Source organism: Lycorma delicatula, chromosome 5 (genome assembly GCF_047948215.1).
Source record: "Lycorma delicatula isolate Av1 chromosome 5, ASM4794821v1, whole genome shotgun sequence".
Taxonomy (NCBI): Eukaryota; Metazoa; Arthropoda; class Insecta; order Hemiptera; family Fulgoridae; genus Lycorma; species Lycorma delicatula.
Genome location: NC_134459.1, coordinates 35,647,379 through 35,670,889, shown reverse-complemented (window position 1 = coordinate 35,670,889; position 23,511 = coordinate 35,647,379). Strand labels below are relative to the sequence as shown.

Below are 23,511 nucleotides of genomic sequence, written 5' to 3'. Positions count from 1 at the left end.
TAATTTTTACTAAGTTCCAACATAATTTTGTAAGAAATATGTATGTACTTTGTAAAAGATGGGAATAAAACTATTATTATTATATAACATAGCTAAGGTTTAGTAACGGTACTGTAAAGTATTAAAATATTATTGTGTAATTTAAAAAAAAAAATGATTGTCATTACTTTGTTGTGGTACAGTAAAACAAAAACATAAATTTCAATAAAGCGATAATATGCTTCAATTTTTTAATGAAAAAAAAAATTATCAGAAAAAAGCATATGATGGACCGCATAAAAAGAAGAATACCTAAATTCTTTTTTTTAGTAGGAAATTCTCTTTTAGATTCTTTAATAAATTTTAAAGAAAATTGAAAATTTCCTAAAAATCATATATTTACTTTTTTGTTTAGCATTATCGTCAAACAGAACATTAATTTTTTTTTATAGTATTTTTATAGCTATAATCATAGTTTTATGAATGCAGAACATTAACTTGATAGATACAGTGCACTCCTTAACTTTAGTTATTTAATTTTAGACCAATTAAAGGTGTTAGAATTGTGTTTGGATACTAACTTATATAGACTGATACTTTTATATATATTTCCTGTGTTCATAATTCATAATATCTCTTTCTCATGACCTTTGAGTATTTGCATAATAGAACAAAAATGAGAGTAAATTTTAAAAGATTTACCACAAGATATTAAATAAAATTGAAATGAAATATACAAGTTATTTTGATAACATGTTCGTAGAATTTTCTTCATGGCGTCCAGTTACTGGAACCCAAAACTCACTAGCTACCAACCGTTGTAGCATTGCTGCTATTCTCTTAACATGTGAAATTAATAATATTCTTGATCTAATTCATTATTACATATAATATACACCAATTTTATTCTCTAACACTGTTTATTTATTTACTGGGCAACTACTGGGTTAAACCTAATTGCAATCACTACTTTTTTTTTGAGATATAGAAAATGAATTTTTGTAGCATGTGAAAAATCCCTAGCCCAACCTGTATTGAAATCCAGAACCTCCCATATACTCTGATTAATGATACAAATCATTCCAAATGAGTGATTATAATTCTGCTGACATAATTAGGAAAAAACTTTTTACATATTTCATTAAATAGCAGATAAGCAACAACACTGTTTTATTATTAATATTTTTTTATTTTGTTTTAGTTTATGCCAGTAGTTTAAAATAAGAGAGTAGCTAATAGAAGTGGCTGTACTAACCTGTCCAATTAATCTGTTAAGATTAGTGTAAGTTGGTCGAGAAACATATAAATTTCTGTTTAATACATCATAGATTGCTTCATTGTCAACTAAAAACGTACAGTCTGCTGTTTCAAGTGTGCCGTGGGTTGTCAAGATAGCATTATATGGTTCAACAATGACTGGTGAAATCTGGAAAAAGAGACTGATGTAATTAATTTAAAATGTTTAAATTTAAGAATTGAGTAACCTTCTTTTTTTGTTGCAGACCAATATGATGAAATACAATTTAAATTTTCATACTGCAATTTCAATATTTCATATTTGGTGGTTCAAATCAGTTTAAAAATTATTCTTACTAAATATGTATTCATTGCAGGCAATAGTTTTCTAATCTAATATTGCTGAGGACAGCTTAAATGAAACAACTGTTTCTAAAAAAAAAAGAAAGAATAGTTGTTTAATAAAGATTTAAAAAAATAATAATAAATCAAGAATTTTTTCTTTTCATAAATTTCATTCAGAATTAACAAATAAAATACAAGGAATTATTAAAACTTTAAAAGGCTTCAAGACTATTGCTCAGTAACAGAACACTAATGGGAATTAAATATTATTTGATTTACATAAACACATACTTTAACTAGACTCTCTATTCAGATATTGTTTCAGTCTTTATATAAAGTGTCTCTCATTTGAAATGTCCTATTTTTATTTAACTATATTTTCCAAACTATTACACACATCGACATGAAATAAAAATTAAATTAAAGCCTGTCTTACCAAGTTATAACAAAAAATCACATTACTTACACATGTGCCCCACCAGTCACACAAAGATTATCCAACCAATAGGTGATTTCTCACCATGTTCGTTGAAGAATTTCTACTGTGATGGTTGAAAGCATTCCAGATGCTCTCACATAGCTCCTGGATGTTTGCTGCTTTTGTCATATACACCCTCTTATTGACATTACCCCAAAAGAAGAAGTCCAGAGGGTTTATGTCTGATGATCTGGATGGCAAAGGAATTGAACGACCTCTTCCAGTCCACCTACCAAGAATCTTGACATGTTGGAGCAGTTTGCATTCCCACAAATTTAACATAGGCATCCTAATATCGTCTTCCTGCAAGATGGACTCTCTCTCTCTTTTTCTCTGTTTAGCCTCCAGAACCACTGTTAAGGTACTATTTCAGAGGATGAAATGTATGAATGTAAATGAAGTGTAGTTTTGTACAGTCTCAGGTCTACCATTCCTGAGATGTGTGGTTAATTGAAACCCAACCACCAAAGAACACTGGTATGGCATTCAAATCCGTATAAAAGTAACTGTCCTTGCTAGGAATTTAACCTTAGAACTATTGACTTCGAAATCAGCTAATTTGTGATGATGAGTTCATCATTAGACCAACCCAGTTGGTCAGATGGGGCTCCCTTGCACTGGCCTATTGAGGTAAGGGAAAGGCTGGATGAGACATTTCCTTTTAGGTGGATTGGAAGAGGTGGTTCAGTTCCCTGGCCACCAAGATTGCCAAACATATTCCCTCTCGACTTCTGCTTCAGGGGTTATGTCAAAGACAGAGTGCATACAACAAAAGTAGCAAACATCCAGGAGCTGTGTGAGAGCATTTAAAATGCCACTTCAATCATCACAGCAGAAATTCTTTGACAAACATGGCAAGAAATTGCCTATCGGCTGGATATTCTTTGTGTGACTAGTGAGGCACATGTGGAAGTGGTGTGATATAATGTGATGTTTTTTATAATTTGATAAGAAAGACTAATTTAATTTTTGTTTCGTGTCAATTTGTGTAATATTTTGGGAGATATAGTTAAATAAATAAATATAGGGCATTTCAAATGGGACACTCTTGTAGAGTTGTATTTTTTAGATATATTATTTATTTTTTTCTAATAGATTTGATTTAAATGTTATATTTTAGGTATGAAATATAATTTTTAATATCAATAAATTTAAATTTGGTTACAGTTTACCCAAACTGCTTTTAAGAAGAATTTGTAAATATAGAGTTTTACTTTCCTGGCTACAGCAATAAATGATGCTACAGCAGCAATAGCTATATTGGAAAAATATATTGATGGTCAAAAAAAAATCAAAAAAGATTGCCTTATTTTAAGTTTTTGCCTTTAGGAGATATTTAACCAGATTTTTTTAACAAAAAAAAAAATAAATTAAAATAAAATGTAAATCTGCAAAAAAATTATTATTCCAATGCTCCCAAGTTCAAAAAAAAATCTATTTTGTGCACATGTGTATATACGCATATATACTTATATTTGGTATTATAACTTTGGATCCCATTGACTGATTTTCTTCAAATGTAGTAGATGACTAATATGTTTAGGGTGAAAGAATGTATTACAATTTTGCAAAAATTGGAAAAAAGGATCAGGCTGTTTTGGTTGAAATAAAATTTCAAATCTTACTGGAGCATTTAGTAAAAACCCTTTTTTTACAAAAACAAGTTGTTTTTATCAACACCACAAATTATGAAAAAGTTTTTTTTAATACTCATCCTCCTCCCCAAAGAAAGCAATTATATATTTCTCTTTTTTCAGTTATATCTTGCTTCAGAAAAGTTAATGGGAGTGTTTTGCATCCTTATTTTCTACATCACTAGACCATCAAACCACTAAAGAATGTTTACCCCGTCCCATTTTAACAGTCAAATAAAATTATATATTTATTTATAAAAAAAATTGAACAATTTATTTTAAATTTAAATCCATTTCACAAGTTACCAGTTGCATTTAAAGTGTAAAAATCCTCATTTTTAATAGCTCTTACTCTTCTTGAAAAAAATGTTCACCCCTTCTTAGAAAATAACTACTTTGTTTATTTAGAATTATGACTATTTTATACTTTTCAATAATTTTAAAAAGTTATTTTTTTTTTTAATTAATTATTATCACTTACTTAGGTATTATTTCCTCAAAAATTCATTTTATCTGAATGTTCCCCTTGGGAGCCCCCAAAAATGAAAAAAGATCTTTTCACAATTTAAAATTTTTATGCTCATAGCTTTTTTTTTAAACAATAAAGTCACAAAAATATCTTAATAACCCTCCCTTGATGGGGAAGCTGTGAAATAAAAACAAATGGAAAAATGTTTTTTTTTTTAAATATCTCCCCAAGTAGCTTAAATGATTGGATTGAAAGTTTTTAAAAAAATGAAAATGAATGAAATTTACTGTTTATGCTGGTCAAGTTATGCAATTCATTACCAGCTTTTTTCCAACAATAGAATCTAATGTTGTTTGTCCCCTAACATGTTTTATACTTTTTTTTAGTAAACTATATTATTTGAAAGCTTCAAGGAAAGTTTTTTTTCTTGTATTATTAGGACATATAACTTAATTTCATGTTTTAAAATATTTTCAAATTAAAAATAATAAATAAATTCTATATATTTGAAAAAAGCACATTAAATTTTAAAAAAAACACATTTGAAATACATGTTAAAAGTGGAGTTTAGAAATTTATTTACGGGATGTAAAATGATTACTAACTACCCCAAATGTTTTTCCTTGGATCCATTTGAATGAGAAAGATGATTACACAGGAAAAAATGAGGTAATCATTCCTTAAAATGATTTATGTTTTTCAATCCCAATCTTTTGTATTTTATCCTAGATTTCTCAAAAACTACCATAAATTCAGCTCTGGGACATATTTTATTCATTATTTTAGGTTATATTTCATATAAAACCACTAAATTTGCCCTTAATACAGGACAAAAGAATTAAATACTGGCTTAATGTTACCAAAGTGCAGAAATCAGGGCAATATCTTTCCATAACTGAAACTTGCTAATGATGCATTTCTGAACCTATGTTTATATAAACTCTCTTCTTTACTTTCACCAGTAGAACATATCCTGAAAATTTATTGCATTTTTATGTAAATCATCCAATACATATATTATTTTTTAAAGAGCTTCTTACTTATAAATGGTGGTGACTTCAAAAATCAACTCCTCTACTGCAAAGCATATTCTGGAGCAGACATTGATAGCAACCATATTTTACTGATAATGAAATGTATATGGGGGTTTAAAAACCTGAATAAAAGTTGTCAGCTGAATCTGTGGAATTTAGAGAAGCTTGAAGAAGAGGAGATAAAGAAGATTTTTGAGGAGGACATCGCAACAGGTCTGAGTAAAAACAATAAGGTAGAAAATATAGAAAAAGAATAGGAGAATGTTAAAAAGGAAATTCTTAAATCGGTAGAAGTGAACTTAAGTGGAACAAAGAGAACTGGTAGGAAATCTTGGATATCAGACGATATATTGCAGCTGATGGATGAACGTAGAAAGTATATGCTAGTTTTGAAGAAGGTAAAAGGAACTATTGACAATTAAGAAATACTATAAACAGGAAGTGCAACTTAGCAAAAGAAAAGTGGATTAAAGAAAAGTGTTCAAAGTGGAAATGATTATTGGTAAAATAAATAGACAGAATATACAGAAAGGTAAAGGAGAATTTCGTGGTACATAAATTAAAATCTAATAATGTGTTAAATAAAGATGGTACACCGATTTATAATATGAAAGAAATGGTTGATAGGTGGGTGGAATATATTGAAGAGTTATAGGGAGGAAATGAATTAAAACTGGAGTTAAAGAGGAAGTCGAAAAGGATGAAAAAAGAGATACAATACTGAGATCTGAATTTAACAGACCATTAAAAGATTTGAATAGCAGAAAGACTCCTGGAATAAACGGGATACTCGTAGAATTACTGTGCAGTTCAGGTAAAGAAGCAATAGATAGAATATACAAATGGTGTGTAATATTTACGAAAAAGGGGAAGTTCTGTCAGACTTCAAAAAGAGTGTTACAGTCATGATACCAAAGAAAGCAGGAGCTGATAAGTGTGAAGAATACAGAAAAATTAGTTTAACTATTCATGCATCAAAAATCTTAACTAGAATTCTGTACAGAAGAATTGAAAGGTGAGTGGAAGAAATGTTAGGAGAAGACCAATTTGGTTTCAGGAAAAGTATAAGGACAATGGAAGCAATTTTAGCGCTCAGATTAATAGTAAAAAGAAGATTAAAGAAAAACAATCCAACATACATAGCATTTATAGACTAAGAAAAGGTATTTGTTAACGTAGACTAAATAAAATGTTAAGCATTTTAAAAAATTTAGGATTCAAGTTTAGAGATAGAAGAACAACTGCTAACATTTACAGGAACCAAACTGCAACAATAATAATCGAAGAACATAAGAAAGAAGCTGTAATAAAAAAGGGAGTCGAGGATGTTACCTAGCCCCATTGCATTTTAATTTTTACATAGTACTAGCAGTTAAGTTTCACATGTTTAGCATACGACAAGCCTTATCTTTTTACAATCCCAGCAATGTTTTGGTCATCCCTTGCTGTAAGGGTTGGTCATATAAAAAATTGTTTCAGACAAAAGTTTTAATTAATGTTAGGTAAAGTGTTAGGTAATGTAAACTAACGACCACTTTAAACCGATTTGATGCTGTGCCTATTAAGGGAGGTATGATTTTTTTGTCTTCAAAACCCCATTTTTTCCACCCCTGGGCCAGTGGTTGGTGATATCAAAAAACTTTACTTACATAAATTTTAGGTCCTTTAAAAAAAAAAAAAAAACACTTTAAATGAATTTGATATTTTACTTAATAAGAAGTTATAAGAATATTTTATTTTTATGAAAAAGCCCTGCTGTTAACGAACTCAACCGAGATTTTGAATGAGTTATTTTTAAGGAACAATTTGAAAATGATTGGTGCAAAATTACAGCAGATTTGTCCAGAAGAAAGTGAAATATATAAACTTTTCTGCTGATGGTGGTTTTGGGGTCTGGGGAATGTGAAACGCGAAGATATGTCAAAATTTTCCCTAAGTCGAATCATGGTATCCATTACAATAGATAACTTTCTTTTGAGATTTACCTAAAAGAAGAAACAGTGACTGGCATGGATGAAGTTCTACGCAAAAACTACTGTATGAAAATAAACAAAAACAAAACAAATGTGGTAAATGAAATGTAATGGAAATAATGTAGATGGACCACTGAATATAAAAATAGAAAGAGAAAAGATTATGGAGGTAGAAGAATTCTGTTGTTTGGTTAGTAGAATTACTAAAGATGGATGAAGCAGGAGTGATATAAAATGCTGAATAGCACAAATGAAACGAGCTTTAAGTCAGAAATATAATTTTCTTATATCAAAAAGTAATTTAAATGTCAGGAAAATATTTTTGAAGGTATATGTTTGGAGCTAGCTTTATATGGAAGTGAAACTTGGACGGAGTACCTGAAAAGAAAAGATTAGAAGCATTTGAAATGTAGTGTTATAGGAGAATGTTAAAAATCAGATGGGTGGATAAAGTGACAAATGAAGAGGTGTTGCAACAAATTGATGAAGAAAGAAGCATTTGGAAAAATATAGTTAAAAAGAAAAAACATACGTAGGCTGCATCTTAAGGTATCGTGGAATATAATATCTTGGAGAGCTGCATCAGACCAGTCAAGTGAAGAGCTGCATCAAACCAGATAAAAAAAAAACTTCTAAATATATAATAAATTTTATTTTTTTAGCAGTAGATTCGATTTTATATTTTTACTCATGTATCTATTACAATATAGTATTGAATGACTACATACAAGTTTAATTTTTGTCATACCATTTGATAATTTTCAAATTACAATGAAAATTTACTCATTAATGCATAAAATATTATTAAAAGTCTTATAGTTACATTTTTTACAATTAATTTTAAATAAAAGCATAAACTGATAGACAAAAAAAGAAGAAATCAAAGACACTTAGTTCCCAAAACAATATTAAAACTGTCCATGAAGATACTGGCAAACACATTTGCTCCTCAGCCCCAACAATAACACAAAACAACATAAAAAATGGTTAGTGAACAAAAAATCATTATAAAAACCTTCATTCAAAAAATCATTATAAATATTTTTTATAATATTACATATTTTAAGTTGAGCTTGAATGCTTTAATTGTATCACAATTTTGATTAATATCTGAAAAATTGTTAAATATTTTAACACCTGAATAATAGAAATTCAAAAAAGGTCTGACAACAAAGTTGTAATGTTTTCCTGGCATTGGTTAATTATTCTTATATAGTTGGAAAAACAAGTATACACAATAAAAGGTTCTAAGATTTCATTTTTGGGGTGGGGGTAATTTATAATTATGTCTTATTGTAAATTTAATCCATCTTATTTTTCTTCTTAGAATGAAGCGTAGTGTGTCACCAATGGGTGGCTAAGCCATGGCTCAGCCATCCATTTGGGTGCCGCAGCTTTTGCCATGGCACAACCACCCAATGGCGAGCTTGTCTTCTACTTTCAAAATTTTTTAATAAACATGAATTTTACTTTAATCACACTTTTTGAATGGTTGCTATGAAACAGTAAATAGGTTTATTGTTACTTTAATTTTAATTTTGAACACTTGAATTATTTTATTGTTGTTATTTTTATGTTCATTGTATAGTTTTTACTTGTAGCCACATGAAGTACTTCTTGATAATTCCAGTTGCAGTTGTTGATCTAATCCAAAGTTTTCAATATTTCTTAAATTTAAATTAAGCTTTCTCTCTCTCTCTCTCTCTCTCTCTCTCTCTCTCTCTCTCTCTCTCTCTCTCCTTATCAGTTCATAGAGATTTGCAATGAGTTTCCAAAAGTGTATTGGCACTTATTTTTCCTTGACTGATTCTTGTTTTTATTTCTCTCTGACTTCTGGTATTATGATTTCTCTAAGTATTTAAATTCCTTGATTTGCTCTAAAGTTTTGTTTTTTAATGTATTTGAACTCATCCGGTATCTTGTCCATAACTGTTATTTTGTTTTGGCCTTCTTTGTTTTTGCTCTGTTGATAAGGTTGTAATTATTGGTAAAATCTTGTCCATTTTTGAAACAGCAGCATTCATGTCTTACTCACTTCCTATCATTACTGCTACATCATCTGCAAATCTCTGTATGTCTATTTTTATCCGGTTTTGATTCCTATGCTGATTTTTTCTGTTAACCCATAACGCAATGTAATTTGTTTTGTGTTATTATTACATGAAATAATGTTTGTTTGTTTATTTTTTTCACAATAAGCCCGTTTAATAACAATCTTACATATTATTAAGTAATACCAAAACCTTTTTGTTGGTAATAAGTATTTTATGTTATTTCACTAAATTTAATCATTTTTGGCTTCTTCTGGGATGACCTATAAATAATTTGTGTAAGAATAAACTCCAATGTACAATATTATTTTAAGTGATTATTAAATACTCAAAAATAGCGATAGTTTTTCTTTGTAAAATTATCTTGTTGTCAATTATTTATTATGTCTATACTTAGACAGAAAAAAATTAATGTTGCATTTTTCACATTTCAGCAGCAGTGAATATTCATTAGGAAAGCCAAGAGCTGCCAGCAGTATAGAGATATAAAAATAAATTTACATTTGGCTGACAATGATATGCTAAATACTACAACAAAAATGTTCTCTAAAGTGCAGCCTTACATCTGAATAAAAACTTTGGCAAACATGGTGTTTTTGTTCACCACTTTTCAATAGATGGTCAGATGATACCATATGTTGGTCACTTGTGCACTTTAGCTACAGGTATGGTGTTTATGTTCTTCTCAAGGATACCTTTCTTTTCAACTTTCTTTTTTTCGTGGAAAAGAAACAGAATTATATTCTAGTCTTGGATTAGGTGCTTCAGTTGTTTAAAATTTATTGTGCATTGTAGACAATGTTGGAAAGTGCAGCATTTATTTTGATAGATTTTTTTCGTTCTTATATTATAATTTTTAAACTTACTGAAGAAGGAATGTTTTTCACAACTGAAACAGTAATGAAAATAGAATTCAAAACTATGTTTTGGAAAATTCTCGTTCTTTGTGTATGTAACTTCATGGGACATACGATTATCAATTTGATACCACGTTGCCTGCCTTCACAATTCTTTTCCTTCTACTTGTCCCTCCAATATTAAAGCGACTATTTCAGGATGCCTTAATATGTGGCCTATAAGTCTGTCTCTTCTTTTAATGCTTCTTTCTTCATCAATTTGCAGCAACACCTCTTCATTTGTCACTTTATCCACCCATCTGATTTTAACATTCTCCTGTAGCATCACATTTCAAAAGCTTCTAATCTTTTAATTTAATTTTTAGATTAATTTTTAATTTAAACAAATTATATTTCTGACAGAAGGATTGTTTCTCCTGCGCTATTCGGCATTTTATATCACTCCTGCTTCATCCATCTTTAGTAATTCTACTTCCCAAATAACAAAATTCTTCTACCTCCATTATCTTTTCTCTTCCTATTTTTACATTCAGTGGTCCATCTTCGTTATTTCTAGTACATTTTATTACTTTCATTTTGTTCTTGTTTATTTTCATGCGGTAGTTCTTGCAGAGGACTTCAACCATACTGTTCATTGTTTCTTCTAAATCTTTTTTACTCTCAACTAGAATTACTATATCATCAGCAAATCATAGCATCTTTATCTTTTCACCTTGTACTGTTACTCTGGATCTAAATTGTTCTTTAACATCATTAACTGCTAGTTCTATGTAAAGATTAAAAAGTAATGAGGATAGCGAACATCCTTGTCTGCCTTTCTTTTTTATTACAGCTTCTTTCTTATGATCTTCAATTATTACTGTTGCTGTTTGGTTCCTGTAAATGTTAGCAATTGTTCTTCTATCTCTGTAATTGAACCCTAATTTTTTAAAATGCTGAATATTTCATTCAAGTCTACGTTATCGAACGCCTTTTCCAGGTCTATAAATGACAATTATCTTGGTTTGCTTTTCCTTAATCTTCCTTCTACTATTAATCTGAGTGCTAAAATTGCTTCCCTTGTCCCTATACGTTTCCTGAAACCAAATTGGACTTCTCCTAACACTTCTTCCACTCTCCTCTCAATTCTTCTGTACTGAAGTTAATGATGAATTTAAAAAAAGTTAATAATGAACTTTTAAAAAACATTAATGACGAGTAAAACCTTTCTATTTACTGTTAAGAAGTAACAAGAGTAAATATTTAAAGTTTACAGAAATCTCTAAAAAAAATAACCAAAAATTTTCCACCTTCTTAAAAAAGTACAACTATGTTTATTTAGAATTAAGGCTTTTTTTTTATTTTTAAACGATTTTAAAAAGATCTGTTATAAAGATTTATTATCGCCATTTACGGGTTGTTTTCTTAAAATTAATTTTACCCAAATCCTTCCTCTTGAATATGGGAGACTTCAAAATGGAAAAAAACATTTTACAATCTCAATTTAATAATGTTCAAATCATACTTGTTTAACAATAATTGCTAAAATAACCTAAAAAATTTTTAGCATACCAGAAGGTGGAGAGGTAGATTTCATCGGTGCTAAGTAGGGGATAAAGAAGATTTCCACCATAAAGTTAAGAAAAACTTCAAATTTATTCAATATGACAATGGTTGCATGTGAAAAAAGTTTGACATGTTTAGCATACGACGAGCCCATCTTCTTACAATTCCAGCAATATTTTGGTCATCCCTTGCTGCAAGGATTGTTCATATCAAAAACTTTTCAGACAAAAGTTTTAGGTAATGTTTAGAGGACTAACGACCACTTTAAACTGATTTGATACTGTGCCTATTAATGGAGGTATGATTTTTTTGTCTTTGAAACCCCATTTTTTCCACCCCCTGGGCCAATGGTTGTGATATCAAAAAACTTTACTTAAGCCCTTATCCAAAGTTTTATGCCCTTATCCAAAGAATAGTAGGAACTTTAAACGAATTCAATATTTTACTTAATAAGAAAATTATAGCGATATTTTGTTTTTAAAAAAATGTCTCCCCATTTCCACCCCGTGATTTTGCCCATTAACGAACTCAGCTGAGATTTTGCATCGTTGTATTTTATGTATCAATTTGAAAGTGATTGGCCTAAAATTATGGCAGTTATCGTGTCCACAAGAAAGTGAAATATAAATGTATATACGAGTACGTATAAACATTTATTTGAACTGACGGTGGTTTTGGGGACTGGGGGATGTGAAATGCAAAGATATGTCAAAATTTTCCAGAAGTAGGTAGCTTTCTTATGAAATCTAGCTAATAACAATATTATCTTAATAAGAGAAGCCTCACTTGACATGGGGGCAAGTAAAATTTAATAAAAATACGCAAACTTTTAAAGATAAATATAAAAATTAACTGCAACTATTTTTGTATATGTATTGACTGTTCACTCAGTTGATCCATATTATTTTTATAACACGGATTTCTATTACCAATTCCATAAATTTTAGATTCATTTTGTAAATTAGATGAAAGTTTTATTAACAACATTGCACACTGGTTCAGTTTAAATGTTTGTAATACATCTACATCAGTAATGAATGAATTATTTATGAGAATTTATTATGTATTTATGAAAAATCAAAGACATGAAATTTTTATGTAATTCTAATTCCTCAGTTTTAAATTCATTTTCAATAATTGCATTTTTTAAAATGAAAGTAAATAACTACATAAGATAGTTGCTTTAATATTAAAATTTAATGTTTTGCTCTTTTAACAAATTTTATGAATTATTTTTTCTTTAGAACCAATGTATTGTTAGAAGTTGAAAAACCTTGACCTTAGATTATATACGTTATAGTGATGTCAAAATAATACCGACCACCTTACATCAGTTAAGAATTATTTTTAGATTTCATAACTGCTTTTCAAATAATATTCTATTTAACTATTTCCATTACAATACAATTTTTTTTTGTCTAATTTACTTATGTACAGAAAATTTTCAACTTGGAGAATAAAATTAATTTTTGTATTAAAGAATTGATGTTTAATTCTATAATAGTTGAACGTTTAATTCTGTAATACAGTTTTGCAGAAACACCAACTTTTTATCCATAGGATTTCATAAAAAAATTTTTTTCCCATCATATGATTATATTATTTTAATACTAGACAGTCAGGGCTTTGCCCCCTGGATCCCCAAGGCCTAGATCAGCCAAGGCAAGCTCCAGGGCTTCCCCCAGCCACTCAGGGTCTCAGGGCCAAACCTAGGGCCAAAGAACTCTTTTTGCTTTTTGGCAAGCAAAAAACCATTACCAATTAGCCCTACCCCAGGACTCTTGCGGTGCTCGCTTCGCTCACCATTACCATCTAGCCTGAAGGCTCTGTCCCCTTGGTTCCACTATGATCATTACCCTTTTGGCAATGAGATTAATACTGATATATAACTAAAGTATGACTTTATAGAAACCTGAAAAAGACAAAATAGTAAGTAGTAACTATGGTAACTAAAGTAAACAGGCCTTTGATAAGGTAAACTTCACAACTTTTTCTGTTGACATGGTGAAAGAAATACAATAATGAAGCAAAAGGATTAATTTTTATTTTCTTTAGTAAATATCTTTTATTCACAATTTCATCCCAAGGGAGCTAGGGCCTCGATCTATGGCTTAAAAACTTTCCTGGAAAGGCTATTAATGTCTTCTCCTTTCTTTCAAAACAGTTTTCAATAAACTGGGTAAGTGCTACAATTTGATCCATACACAATCTGCCTGGTCTGAAACCACCTTTTTCTTTTGGAAGAACTGTATATTGACTTTCAGAGCAATTCCGTTATAAATAATATCCTCAAACACTTTATAGGTCACTGAAAGTAGTGTTATTGGACTAGTGTTCTGGCTTATTACCTTCCTTCCTTGTTTTCAATATCATGATAATTTTAGCTTTCTTAAATTCTTTTGGTATCTGGTTAGTGTCCAGGATATGGTTAAGGAGGATCTCCAAATAATTCAAAGCAACCAGATTTAAATTCTTAAGGAATTCTGGGTATACTGCAATGAAATCATTTGTCTCACAATTTTTGGTCTGCTTATCACATTTTTAATTTCTGATACGGGCTTTCTTGGAGTACTCTGAAATAAGCGCATAGATTTTAATTGTTGATTGAGTCCTAACCTCTCTGTTCACCTCTTTATCCGCTCTTATTTTTTCATCAGAAGGAGTCTAGCACTGTTTTGTCTGGTGTCATGTGTTTAGTAACTTATCTGTTATTTACTTAATTTATACAAACTTTCTGAAGAGTTTCCATTCCTTTTTAATTCCATGAGTAAAGTCCAAATCTTCCACTGTAACTTTCCATTTTTGTTTTTTTCTCATCTAGTTTTCAGAAATTCATCAATTACTTCCTGGTTCCCTGAATATTGCTAGAGTAATTCTCTACACTTGTCTATCAAACATGGGATATTCCTTACTTCAACCTCTAGGTATGGATTGTGTAGCAACCTTGAAGACCAAGGTAGTAAATTTCCCGTATTCTTGACATCAGGGGCTTCCTCCTCTAACAATAAATCGAGTCTTTCTTTAAATTTTTTCCTGTCTGCTTTCCTAAAATTCCAGAGTTTCTTTTTTATGGATTTTACTATTGGAATGTGTAATACAGTATTTATCAGGACTGGACAATATTGACTACGTGGGAACCTTTCCAGAAGTGAATGAATTGGTCTTTGATGTTCTTCACCATCACTGGTGTATATACAAAGGTCTGGTGTACAATTTCATTTCCAGCATAATGGAAAGAGGTTCCATGATCTTTAACATTGAAAAGCAGTTCAAGGTTTATACACTCCATCCAGTTAAGTAACTCATAACCATTGCTGTCTTGTTCATATCCCCATGGAATGTCTGTTAAAATCTCCAACATAGTAGGCGAGGTGTGTATATAGCATTTTAACATAGAGTTTGGCCAGCTGTTATTAGGTGGTTTATAAACCGCCTTAATCCTTGAATATTTTCTCTGCTCAGTGGTTCCTTATCATCTCTAGTGTAGGTTTCTTGGAGTAGAAGAACATCTGCTTTTGTTTCATTTGATATAGCAATCACTTGAAAAAAATAATTGACTTCACTTCTCCCTTTAGATATACCTTTGACATTCAACTGTATGGTAAGGATATTCTTGCCAATACTTGTCTGCAGCCCTGAAAAGGGCTATTTTGGGTATTCAGTGATTTGTTGCAGTCAATATCATTTGTATTTGCCAGATGTAGTTTGCCAACAGTCATCTGTTGTTTCCAGGTGTACCTGACTATTTGACTTGCTTTTTTATGTACTATTAAATCTTGAAATTTAAACATCTTCCTTTCTTTTTATTCTATCTTTAATTAGTGTTTTGAAGAAGTCTACACCATGCCCACATATTTATCAAAATATTACATTAAAATGAAAGGAATAACAAGAAATATTAGTAATCAAGATGGGTCTCAAATTTCATTTCACTTAATAAACTTAGTGGATATGGCTTACCAACCATGGAATACATCCATGGAACCAACTAAGTTCAGTGGAAAACTATATCATTTAAAAAATGGCTTGTTGATATTACCATCCCTTTCTTTCCTTTGAAAAATAAACACGCAAGTCATACTGTGTTTTAAAAAAAAGTGTCATTGTTAGAAAACTGCCATCAGTTACAATACTATCAAAAACTTCATAATATAAAACTTCATTCTCCTTCTTAATAATACAGATTTAATATATTTTAATGCATTTATTTGTTATTCTTAGGAAAAGGAAGAAAAAAATCATTGAATAATTTTATCACTTTATATATTGTCAAATGTTTCATTAGAAGTGCATTGCAAAATATATTTTTATTAGAATCCATCCCAGGAAAATAATTTGCAAAAAATAACTGTAATTTTTACTTAAATTATGAATGTAGTACATAACCTACAATAGTTATTGGCTTAAATTAGAATGGTATACTTGTTGCTCATATAAAACTTCTAATTATAAATTTCATGAAAAAAATAAAACAGAACTGTCTGGGGAATGCTAACACCCGATTCACTTCCAACAAAGAAATCAGTGAGGTTAAAAGTTTGAATAAAAAAATCTGTAAATCTAGAATATTAATGGAAATTTCTAATTAATACAGACTTTACTAATACAGATAAAACTTGGTTTCTTCAAATCCATGTTTCAGTTTGTGTATAATATGCTTTATACATTTTTTTTTAATTTTAATCCTACACAGAAATACATAAAAACTTCTACATTATGTAGTAAAAAATAAGTTTTTTAGAATATTATTTCTAAAATTCAAAGGCAGGTAGACTCAATCCTCCATACTAATGTTACCAAAGCCAATTAATATCAGAGTATATGGATCATTCAATGTTTAGGGAGTGGTTCAATGAAATTCACCAACTGCTCAACTGATGTTGTTTCAACATATCTCTTTGCTCATAATGGAATCATTATATCACTGGAGAATCTTAATTGGAAGATTCTCTCTCATTTATAAAAAGAAAAACGAATAATAAATAAAGAAACAGTTCAAACCCTTAGAGATAGACTTTCTTGCTATCCAGTCTTGATCTAGTCATCTTAGAATTAATGATACAGAAAAAAGTATAATGATTTTTATGATATTTTCACTACACATTTTAAAAAGGCTTATCCATAAGAAATTAAAAACCTCCTCACTTTAAAAATAACTGGTATTCGAAAAATTGCAAACTGAAGAGATGAAAAATTTATTACAAAATTAAATCACCTAAAGATCCTCTTAAATGGAATTTATGTAAGTTAAGGAAAACATCTTATGAAAGAAATATCAAATTTGCAAAAAATTAATTTTTTAGAAATAAAATTTTGTCAGTTTGGAATATTATAAACAGTAAGACTAAATAACTTAATACAAAAAATAGTTTAATTATTGAAATCCTTCCTCATAATGGTTTACAATGTAGTTGTTGGAAATGCAATTGCAACTTCTGATACTATTCTCCCTGTCAATGAAAATAACATAATTCATTATAGCTAGGTTGCTTAAACACAGAAAGTCCTATTGTCATAATGGAGTACTTTTTTTGTAATAAAGGAGTGCATTGACTTTATTGGTCTTCAACTTTAGGACATTATAAATTCTTCATTTCTTAGTGGTGTAAAGCCATCAGCTCTAAAAGTATCATGTGTAATTACAGTTAAAAGAAGGTGATAAAATGAATAATAATTACAGATCAGTTTCAATCCTAATTAGTTTTTCAATGATTTTTTTAAGTGGTTCATAATCAACTTATATTTGTAAAATAGTAATCTTTTCAATCCAATGCAATTTGGTTTTAAAGCAAAAAATCTAAAAAGATTAGCTGTTAAAAATTTCTTGATAAATTAATTGATTCTTTTCAGAATAAACAAAAAATGGAAATTTTTTTAGACCTAAGTAAATCATTTGATTTATATTGAAAGATAGTCTAATTTTTAAATTAATAAAAGTAGACATACACAGGATAACCAGAAAACTACATGTGTTTAACAAATTGGCATAAACAAAAAGAAATTCAGCATCAATCCTTTAGCACAAACTCAACAGTAGTTATTCTAACAATGATAAAAAAATATTTTTGCAGGAATCCCACAAAGCTATCTTTTGAGCCCGTTGCTATTCTTGATTTCACTTCATCATATCTGAAGTGAAATTTCAGATATGATTTTGAGCAGGAAATTTATTTCATTTGTTGATGATACAACCAACTATTATAAATTCCCAGGATATAATAAATAATTTTGAAAATTGTTATTTTTACTTTAATAATATTTTTCAGTATTTTAAAGATAATGGTTTACATTTAAAAATAAGTTTCATAAAACTGTTTTCATAAAATATATCCCCCCAAAAAAAAGTAATAAAATAAAAATGAAGACTTAAAACATATTTCTAGATAATGCCAGATTGCAAGAGGTTGTCAGTATCAGATTTCTTGATGTTATTATTGGCTATGTTAAGTTATTATTGGCTATGTATGTTATTATTGGTTATGTTAAGTTAGTTTCCGATATTTTCATTATTAGGAAAACTTCCTAACTACAAATAAAAAACTTTACTAATTTGATATTACAATATTACACTATACAATATTACTTTTGTTTATTCACATATTAAACATTCAATTTTATTCTGGGATCCATCTTCTCAAATGAATATTGCTGTATTAAAGAGGCAGTTTTGTATGTTGTTCAAAATAATATGGTTTTTGATTCAAGGCAACATAGATATAATATGAGAAATTCCATACAAAATAGAACTACCACATATATATATATATATATATATATATATACATAGTTGTAGCATATGAAAAATGCCATGCCTGCCCAGGATTCCAACCCAGGATCTCCAGATGAAAGGTTGAGTCTACCACTCTTCTACGGAGATCAGCATATGTGTGGAAAATAAATTTTTAACAACTCCCAAGTAAAATTAAAGCCTTTACCAATATTATTTCCTTTACAAAAAAATTAAGAGGGTGGTTAGTAAAGCAATGATTTTATTCGATGGAGGAATATTTTATTTATAGATTGTATTAAATTGATTTTATAATGATCCATTATTCTCTGTATTTTTGTCTATGTTTTGTGTCATTGTCATGTGATCCAATGATTGTTTTATTGACAATCTATACCTTCTAAAAGAATTTTGCATGGAAACAACATAAGTAAATTAAAAAAATTAAATAAGTAGACTTAAGTTAGCTGTATTTATTACTATTTACAATTTTCCTTCTTTTATAAAGATTCATTTTTAGTGTTCTTTTTATTATTTGATTTTGTTTTAATATAACATTTATTCTTTAATATTAATAATAGATTTTTTTTATACTTTCTTCTATAAAATAAGATAATTGATGTTTAATTTTATAATTAATTGATAAAAAGTCAGTACTGTATTCATTTCAGATTATTAGCTTCTGTCTGATTACAACGTATATTGTTAAAGTGCTTTCCTGACTCGAATGATAAAGAACTATAAATTGTTATGTAATTCAGTATCTTGGTGATTCAGTTAGTATTAACTGATTTATTCATAATAAGTGGTTAAGTGACTTGTTCTCACTGAACTGATTTGGTCAAGACTAAAGCTGTGATTCAGTCACTCAGCATGGAAAGTCCATTCATTGAAGAGAATCTCTTGAATGAGTAATAAATGGATTAAAGGGAGAATTTCTATATAGTACACATCAGTAATTTTTTATTAATGTTAATTTACACTGCTAGAATAATATATCTAACCAAATCATATAAATTCTCATTATTCTATTTCTGTTTAAATATTATCTGCTCTGTACTTGGTAAATTAATTTAGTCATTTGTTTTTAGAAAATAGAGTCATTTATTCATTTATATTCAGTAGCAACTGGGAGAATAAAATCAGATAAATAACTAAAACTGTATTTTGATATACAATGAAAAAATTGTCAGAAATTTAAGAATCAAAATGAGTGAAAATAAGTTAATTTTTGTATTTGTGATGATAATATGTTCTTGTGCAATTGGAACAGCTCATCCACCATTTAATTATGTGTAATATCATTTTTATCTACCTTGTATAATTCTTTTAATAAGAAAATTGATTTCTGAACATGCAGAAAAAAAGATGGGATACCACCATACTAAACCCTGTTCTGGTAGTTTTCCTTTATGTGTCATATTTAATGTTTTTTATATTAAAAATGTATTAATACAAATTGACTTATATTAATTGATTTGTCTTACTGAGGGTTAAGTAAACGATTGAAAAATATAAGCAAATAGCTGTAGCAGGGATTATAAATAATGTTCTATTTAGTTAATTTCATTCAAAAACATGAAAAAATGTGGTAACTTAAGAAAAAAATAAAAAAGACTTGTTACATGAATGATTAAATAATGTACAGCAAATGCTCCTATAAAAATCTTTTCAGAGCTGTTGTGCTATCAACACTAGTGGTTCCACATTTCTGTCTACCAACTATCATCTGTTTTTGGAGTGACATTAATAACAAAACCTGGTCCATTAATGTAACTGTGTAATTTACTTCTATAAAAAAATTATTTCTTTTAGAGAGCGTGATATATATATATTTTTTTGTTTACTTGGGATTGATGTTAAAAATGGTGAATTTAGTGCAAAGATATGACCATTTGCTGTCTCCTGAATACCTGTCAGGGAATGACTTATTTTTTTACATACTGATGTTGAAATATATTAATTATCAATGTAACTAAATCTTTTTATGCATCTATAAAATAACTTGGCAAATATCACCTTAGACGTCATTTTGTTACATCTTAGTACCATGACAACTTACCAGATTTAGTAATAGCATTATTTTATATTAATAAATGTAATGTATATTAAATATTACTTACATTAGGTGCTGGATAGATTGAAAATTCAAGTTTAGGTATACGTCCATAATCATTACAGATATGTTCTAATAAATTGGATGTAAATCCAGATCCTGTTCCACCACCAAATGAACGAAATAACAAAAAACCCCGCATGTTGGGACAATCTTCAACTACTTTTCTCAGTCGATCTAATACTAATTCTACCATCTCATTGCCAACAGTGTAATATCCTCTTGCATAATTACTTGCTGCATCCTCTTTACCACTTATAAGTGTTTCAGGATTAAATAAATTACGATATGTATTAACTCGTATTTCATCTGTTAAAACAAGAGATGTTTTGATATAATAATAATAAACAAAAAATAAGGAAAACATAATAAATATCAATTGTAATAAATTTACTTAGCATTGTATCTTCTTTCTTTCGTTTTTTGTAATATTGCTTACAAAGTAACTATAAGCTGTGTGTCAACATAGTTATGATGACTAGCTACAGTTGCAATTCGTTATTTAACTATATATGGATCTATTTCTGCATTAGTACTGTGATGACTCCATTCACAGTGATGTCAGCCAATGGAAACAAATGAAGCATTACTACAGAACTAAGTATATTGAAACATTAACTGTAAATATTAAATTTTGAAATTACTATATAATAATATTTATCTATTAAATAATTAGATGTTTTTATTTTAAGGAGGGATTAAAAAACTTTGTGATGTTTAGTGCTGAATAGGCTTCACTCCTTAGACATTAGATAAGCTTATTGTTTAGCCACAGACTCTTGTCTCCTAAACAGTACCACAGGCAGCTACTCTTACTGGTGTAGCTGCCTGTTAACATTTTTTGGTAATGAGAAGATTCTCCAGTTGTAATACAATATCAGAAGGGCAAGGAGAAAAATTCCATTCATCCAAGGAGGATGAAAATTTCATTTATTCAAGGAGGAAAAATGAAATTGATCATTTCTTTAACTTAGCTTAAACTTTCAGAATTTTATATCCACTGTATCATTGTTAACTGTTTAACTATTGAAATGCGCATCTATTTTTAGATTTTTTTTTTGTTAACAGCTTGTAAGCATTTTTATTTATGAATTTCTTTCGCTATCATTAAGCATTCTTTTGTTTTATAAAGTTAAGTGTTGAATAAAACAAGAAAAATATATTAACTTAAAATGTATTAACTTTCTTGTTAGTTATAAAATCAAATTCGTAGTTACATAATTAATTCCTTAGAAAATGATTATATCTTACATTCCATTGAAAGGTTTACTAACCACCATAAATTAACATACTGTAACAAATTTAATTAAATTTATGTATTTATTTATACCTATGACTGTTGGTTCCAGATCAAATATAACAGTTCGGGGCACATGTTTTCCTCCTCCTACTTGACAAAATATTGTGTTATATGTATCATCATTTTTCTGGCACTGATCATATAGATAACCATCAGGTCGTATACCATGTTCGAGACAGTATAGCTCCCAAACTGCACTTGCAATTTGTGTTCCTGCTTGACCAATATGTATTGAAACTACTTCCCTCTAAAAAGGAAGAATAATAAAATATTATTGTTAAGATTTAACTTATTTACACAGTTGTTAAGATTTCAGTATTTTTACACAGAATTTTGATAAATAAAATTAGATCCTTTATTTTTTGAAATAAGGTTTCTGATGATTTTTTATAAAACATAGATAATTTTTTTATAAACTTTAAAATTAACTTTTTTACAAATTTTAAACTAAAAGCGTGCCATATAATATTATTTATTTGTAACATTATTATTGTTTAAATTTGGTTTAATTTTAAGATTAACTAATTTACAAATTATTCTCAGACCTATCATTAATAATACTGTGTCACTGTCTAGATTCCAATGGAAAAAAATTATTTGTAATTAAGACAATTAAATCAAATTAGAAGTAATTACAATAGCTATATCTTAAATGCATTTTAACTAGAATTCTGCAGCATCCTTTTTCAACAGTTCATAAAAATTTTGCATATAAGTTGATATAAATAAAAAGAATTAATTATTTACTGGTAGATTGAAGGAAGAGATCATGGAATGTAGGGAGAATCCACTATCTGAATCTTAGCAGGTTTATTAAACCCTTTTCTTTGTCATACTAGACTTTCCCTGTTGTTTGGATAATAATAAAGACCTAATCAGAATCCTGTCATTTATCACGTTAGTGTACTACATCGACATTAAATTACTCCAGCTTTGGTTCTTCAAGGATCCTAGAACTGCTTCCATTAATTCCAGACCAAGATAGTTCCATCTCAGTATTTCCAACATCTCCTAAGATTTTATATACCCTAAAAGTAATCCAATATATCTAAATGTTGTTTCAAATGTTAATTTCATAATAATGTAACCATACAAACTGATTAAACTGACAAATACAAGGTATATCTCTCCATGATTCCACCTGAATACTTAAAATAACTTGTAACCTTAAAATAACATTCTTTGGATAATTCTCCTTATTCACTTTTTATCTCTTTATGAATTTGTCAGAAATTTGCTGTTTTGTTTCATTACTCCACTGCAGCATTTAAAATTGTTTCCTTCTGTAGATAGTTCTTGTATCTTAAATTTTTGTTGCTACTTTCAGAATTGGTCAGTTTATGCTCTTACAAAAAATTGTATCTATTACAGACAGTAAGTATACTAATAAATCCCTTTCGGCATGTCAGAAGGCAGAGGTAGATTTCACTGGTGCTATGTAGGGGATAAAAAAGATTTCCACCTTAAAGTGAAGAAAAACATGAAATTTACTCAACATGACAATGGTTGCATGTGAAAAAAAGTTTCACATGTTTAGCATATAACAAGCCCCATCTTTTATAATTCCAGCAATATCTTGGTCATCCCTTGCCATAAGGGTTCGTCATATGAAGAATTGTTTCAGACAAAAGTTTTAGGTAATGTTTAGAGGACTAACGACCACTTTAAACCGATTTGATACTGTGCCTATTTAGGGAGGTATGATTTTTTTGTCTTTGAAACCCCATTTTTTCAACCCCCTGGGCCAAATGGTTGATGATATCAAAA

The 23,511-nt window shown here is 29.0% G+C and overlaps 1 pseudogene; it reads right to left on the bottom strand.

Annotated features, from left to right (window-relative positions):
* Positions 1-23,511, bottom strand: part of LOC142324811 (tubulin alpha-3 chain-like) — a 188,568-nt pseudogene that overhangs the window by 133,505 nt on the left and 31,552 nt on the right.